This window comes from Gossypium hirsutum, chromosome D11 (assembly GCF_007990345.1).
Source record: "Gossypium hirsutum isolate 1008001.06 chromosome D11, Gossypium_hirsutum_v2.1, whole genome shotgun sequence".
NCBI classification, from domain to species: domain Eukaryota; kingdom Viridiplantae; phylum Streptophyta; class Magnoliopsida; order Malvales; family Malvaceae; genus Gossypium; species Gossypium hirsutum.
Window position 1 is genome coordinate 41934266 of NC_053447.1, and position 6039 is coordinate 41940304.

The window sequence follows — 6039 nt, forward strand, 5'->3', positions numbered from 1 at the left end:
ATTTTGCCTGCTTGAATTATTGAAATTGTTTTTGAACTGTTATAGGCCTCGGTAAGAGGCTTGATTAAGTAAAATCATGCCTAAGTTATTCTTGCAATATTAATTGTTAGATAACTAATGAATTAATTATTAAATCGTATTGAAATTGTAATTAATCAACACCATACTTAATCAGTGCATGTTTATTCTTCTAAGGTAGCTAAAGTTAATTTAGTATTGTATTTGGTGATACATATGCCTTGCATAACTTGCAAGATTATTATGATTAAACTGTTTCAAGGTAGAAATACTCTGTTACCTCACTTGATCTTTTATATGCTTGTGAAGATTGATTAATCGCTTGGGTTGACATTGAAAATTGTTCAAACGATTGATTAATTTAATAAGTATGTATGAGCAATAGCTAGCAAATTATCAAGTTGCGATGAATTTGTTCGTAGCAGTATAAACATAGGTTTAATAATTCTAATGTACCATCCTGATTTTGGGCCTAGTCGAAACAGTGGTTTTGGGACCACAAATCTGATGAGGAAAAATTTATTTTTACTATATTTTAATGGCCTACAATTTCACGGAATGATTTCGTGAAAATTTCGTTCAAAAATTTCGACGTTTGGGCACTCAATTTAGTCAAAATGACTAAATTGTAAAAGCACAAAAGTTGAGTTCTACATGTTAGAGGTGTCCAATTGTTATGAAATTTTAGATTGGAGGTCTTTATATGGTAATTAGATCATTTTTTAAGTTATGGATAAAAATGGACATGAGATAAGTCAAATAAGAAATTTTTCAGTTAGGGGCATTTTGGTAATTTGGTAATTAAAATGAATTAAAAGGGAAAAAGATGGCAAATTGTGCTCATCTTCTTCATTTGGCCGAAATTAGCAAGGGGGGAAGCCATTTTTAGGGTTTTCAAGTTTCCAAGGTCTATAGTAAGTGATTCCAAGCCCTGTTTTTAATGTTTTTTTTACGTTTTTGGAGTCCCGATAACTTGATTTAGCTTATTCTAGCAATAATTTAACCTAGGGTTTATATTTGGAAAAATATCCATAGGTGAAATGTGTTTATTTTGGTGTTTTATGGTAGAGTATGAAGCTTGAAATTATGTTAAACAACTTTTGCTAAGCGATTTTAAGTGAAAACAAGTAAAATGACATAATCGGTAAAAATACCTAATGCTCATAAGTAAGTGTTAGAGTGGGAATTCGATGATGCCATAGAAGGGAAAAATGTTCAGCATGTTATAAAAAATAAGAATATGGGATGAAGTTTAATTTCCAAGCTTTGGGGCAAAAGTGTAAATATGTAAAAGTTTAGGGGTAAAATTATAATATTGCCAAAGTTAGAGTCGAGGGATGTTTTGATAAATGTGAGTATTAAGTAAACTAAATTTGCTATTATAGATCAAGAAGAACGAAATATGGGGTTAGACCGAGAGAATTAGTATTAAAAAGTCCCGTTGAAACATTAAGAATGTATCGGATACAAATGTCATGACATTTGGGTAAAGAGATCCCATGTAAGACCATGTCTTGGACATGGCATTGGCATCATTGAGATTATGAGAGGTCCCATGTAAGACCATGTCTGGGACATGGCATGGGCACCGATATGAGAACTCCTATGTAATACCATATCTGGGATATGACATTGGCAGTACAAGAAACATCCCATGTAAGACCATGTTTGGGACATGGCTTTTGCATGTTATTATCAGAAAAGAGACCCAAGTATTCTTATTATTCCAATGTGACTCAATGGGCTAGTAAACAAATTATGTTCCATGAAAGTTCAGGTAAAAGCATAAATAACAAATTCAGGTGAGTTATAAGAGTTAAGAACATATTATGTTATCAATTGAGAACCAACATTTTAGCAAGAGAAGAGTAAGTTATAATCATGAGTTATCTAAGTAAATAAGTAAGTGAACGAGTAAGAGATTAAGTAAAGAGGAAATTAGAGATCATGACACTTGAGTATATTTATTTGTGTTAAATGTTGTATTTTCTTGTAAAATTACTAAGATTTATGCTTACTTCCTTTATTTTCCTTCTTTTATAGTATTACAAGAAAATTCAGAAATCTTCAAGACGTCGGAGAGCGCTCACACTATCAACAACAACAACTCGATATTTTATGATGATCAATGTTTGAGCTATGGCATGTATAGGGACTTAGTCATTTTGAATGTATGTCCTTATGATATTGCTAAAGGATGATGTGTAAATATGTGATAATTTTTAGCTATTAAAATGGCTAAGTAAGAATATGTTTGGTATTATGAATGCCTAGGTGATAGTTTATACCTAGAAATTATGAAAGAGTAAAAATTTGCAATGAAACAGTTTTGGGACAGCAATAGTAACGTGACTTTGAAAAATCACCAAGGATAATATAAAATAAATTAGAGAGTCAATGGTATATAGAATTAAATATTATCAAGTCTATTTTCGTAGAAAAATAACGGTGTGGGTAAAGAAATTTTATATTCTGAGATATTTGAATTTTGGTTAGACAGGGTTAGAATGGTTTTTGGAGTCCCCTGTTCTGACTTTAGAAAATCATTAAAATTTTTACAAAAATAATTATGAGTTATAATTTATATTTATAGATTCCTTAGTGAGTCTATTTTGTTTACAAAGAAGTGATAACACCATATGAAAATCATACGATGAGAAAATTGAGTTTTAGTGAATAAAGGTCAGAATCGTCAGGCAGTGAAATAGGGGAGACTTTAATGAATAAACTGTACTAATTCGCTGAACAAAAAATTCTGAAAATTTTATGGTAAGATAATATTTGAGTCTAGTTTCATGAAAAATTTACGGATCTAAATTTTGAGTTTTTTAACTTGAGGTATAATTAAATTAGTGACTACTGCGCAGGTGCACAGCATTATGGTGAACAGTGAAATAAATTTTAAAAGAAAATTTTTATGCCCCGAACTATTAAGTTAAGTCAAGTAACTCCCCATGCTCAACTCCGGTAATGGTCTTGGGTAAGGGGTGTTACATCTAAGTTAAAGGAATGTAATTAATCCATCAAAATTGTATCATCTTGATTAAACCTTATTTGAAATCGTTCATTAGAACCTTTTTATTTTTAATTTTTTTTACTTAGTTTTTAACCCATAATTTTTAATCATCTTTAAACAAAAATATTTTCCATGACGAAAGTGTTTTAACATTAATTTCATAAATATTCCTTTTTACAGTCCCTGTGGGTATGATAATTTGACATTTACTTGTCACTTTATTACTTGTTGTGATTGTGTACACTTGCACATTTTCGTCGTTTCAAGTTTTTGGCACCGTTGCCAGGGACTGTTTTAAAAAAAAGTCATTATTTGTGAATCCATTTTTATATTTTTGTTTATTTATTTTCTTGTTTAAATCTTTACTTAATCTTTCTATGATTATTTCAGGTGTTGACTAGATTATCGACTTACTCCCTATGAACCCTGAAATAGAACGAACCTTTCGACAACGAAGAAGATAAGTGAACCAGAGAATGACCAAAGAGATAAAATTTGAGAATATGAATCAAGGAAACGGAGCAAATCTATCTCAGAATCCTATCCTTATTGCTGATGATAGGGGTAGAGCTTTACGACAGTATGCCGTGCCAGTATTTAACGATCTTAATTTGGGTATTAGGAGACCCAAAATCGAGGCACAACAATTCAAGCTGAAGCCAGTCATGTTCTAGATGCTTCAGACTGTGGGCCAATTCAGTGGAATGCCTACTGAAGATCCTCATCTTCACTTAAGACTATTTATGAAAGTGAGCAATTCTTTCAAGTTAGCCAGAGTACCCGAAGATGCATTACGACTGAAGTTGTTCCCATATTCGCTAAGGGACAGAGCTTGTGCCTGGTTGAACTCATTGCCACTGAACTCCATTTCTACATGGCAAGAGTTAGCCGAAAGATTCCTTATGAAGTATTTTCCGCCGAGCAAGAATGCCAAGTTGAGGAATGAGATCACTGCCTTCCAACAAATGGATGATGAGTCCTTGTATGAGGCATGGGAAAGGTACAAAGAGTTATTACAAAAGTGCCCTCATCATGAAATCCCACATTGCATTCAACTTGAGACATTCTATAATGGTCTCAACACTCACACGAGGATGGTAGTGGACGCCTCTGCTAATGGTGCTCTCCTTTCTAAGTCTTATAATGAGGCTTACGAAATTATTAAGAGGATTACCAGAAACAATTATCAGTGGCCAACCAATCGAGTAGCGTTAAGAAGACGAGTCGCTGGAATACATGAAGTGGACGCTCTCACTTCACTCACATCTCAGGTATCTTCAATATCCTCAATTCTTAAGAATCTTACCACTAATGGGTCTAACAATTTTGCATCCCAACCACCTAACCAATTTGAGAATATAGCCTGTGTGTATTGTAGGGATGGACATTTGTTTGAAGAATGTCAATCGAACCCTGAATCTGTATATTACATGGGTAACCAACCAAAATCGAGGGACGCAAGGACTACAATCCAACTTCCAAAACTGAGGGACGCAAGGACTACAATCCAACTTTTATAACTCATAATGGCGAAGTCACCCGAATTTTTCCTGGAGTAACCAAGGGGCTAGAACCAATAACACTTACGCCCAACCTAGACCAACTAAGCCGCCTAGTTTCCCCTAACAAGTTTAGAAACCAACCCAAGCGGAACCATCAAATAGCTTAGAGAATCTACTGAAGGCATACATGGCGAAAAATGACGCCACTTTAAGGAATTTGGAGAATCAAGTGGGCCAGCTTGCTACTAAACTCAGGAACCAAGCACAATGTGCTCTACCTAGTGACACGAAGAATCCGAGAAATCTGGGGAAGGAACATTATAAAGCATTGACATTGAGTGAAAAGACAGTAGAGCCCAACACTATCAAAGTTGAAAATGAGCCAGCTGACGCTCAAGATTCAGAAGAAGTTCAACCAAGTGTTGAAATTCTAGTTTCACCAGAACCAGAATCTGCAAAACCCAACAAAGTAACCTCAGGACCAGCTAATTCTGAGCAACTAACAATGTTGTTAGATGCAGAATTGCCACCAAAGGCGAATCAACCAGAATCAGTCCCAGTAATGAAACCACCACCACCCTACCCTCAAAGACTTCAGAAACAAAAGCAGGAGATTCAATTCAAGAAGTTCCTTAACGTACCCAAGCAACTTCACATCAACATCCCGTTGGTTGAAGCACTTGAGCAAATACTGAACTACATCAAGTTCATGAAAGATATCTTGTCTAACAAACAAAGGCTTGGAGAATTTGAAACGGTAGCTCCACTACACCAAAAGTGGGATTTAGCAGCATTTTTTGTGGCGCTTGTAGATTAAACGCCGCTAAAAATCAGGCATTCACGGCGTTAATCACAAAACGCCGGTAATGATCCAACAATAGCAGCGATTCTATCAAATCGCCACAAAAAGAGCACCATTAGTGGTGTTTTTAAACAAAAACGCCGTAAGAAAGCTGACAAAATGCATCGTTCAATATTCAGGAATAGTGGCAATAGCGGCGCATTATGAAAACGCCATTATAGAGTACAATTAGCGGCGTTTTTTTGTATGCGCTGCAAAAAATGCTAAACAAAACGCAGCGTACAATATTGAGGTATGGTAGAATTAGTGGCGCTTCTGTATAAATGCCGCTGAAGCACATCATTAGCGGCACTATAGAACAAGCACCACAAAATATTTGAACCAAAACGCAGCGTCTGGCAATGAGGCATAGAGCCAATTGTGGCACTTGCGATAAACGCCGCTATAGCCTGATATTAGCGGCGTGTAGCCGAAAAACGACGGAAAGTTTGAAAGCGAAACGCAACGTTTCGTCTTGAGCTATAGCACCTTTAGTGGCGCTTACTCATAAACGCCGCTAGATATCAGCTTTTAGTGGCACTGTTGCTTAAGCGCCAAAAAAATTTGACCAAAACGCATCGTTACGGCTTCACGTATAGATTAATTAGCGGCGCTTATTTGGAAACGCCGCGATAGAGTAATTTTTAGTGGCGCTTTAGATT

At 35.4% G+C, this 6039-nt stretch overlaps 1 non-coding gene across 1 annotated transcript; it reads right to left on the bottom strand.

Annotated features, from left to right (window-relative positions):
- Nucleotides 1–3966: 3966 nt before the first annotated feature.
- On the bottom strand, nucleotides 3967–4073 carry LOC121224029 (small nucleolar RNA R71). Its single transcript, XR_005921492.1, has one exon. It is a non-coding gene; the product is annotated as a small nucleolar RNA R71 (small nucleolar RNA).
- Between the last annotated feature and the right edge of the window lie 1966 nt (nucleotides 4074–6039).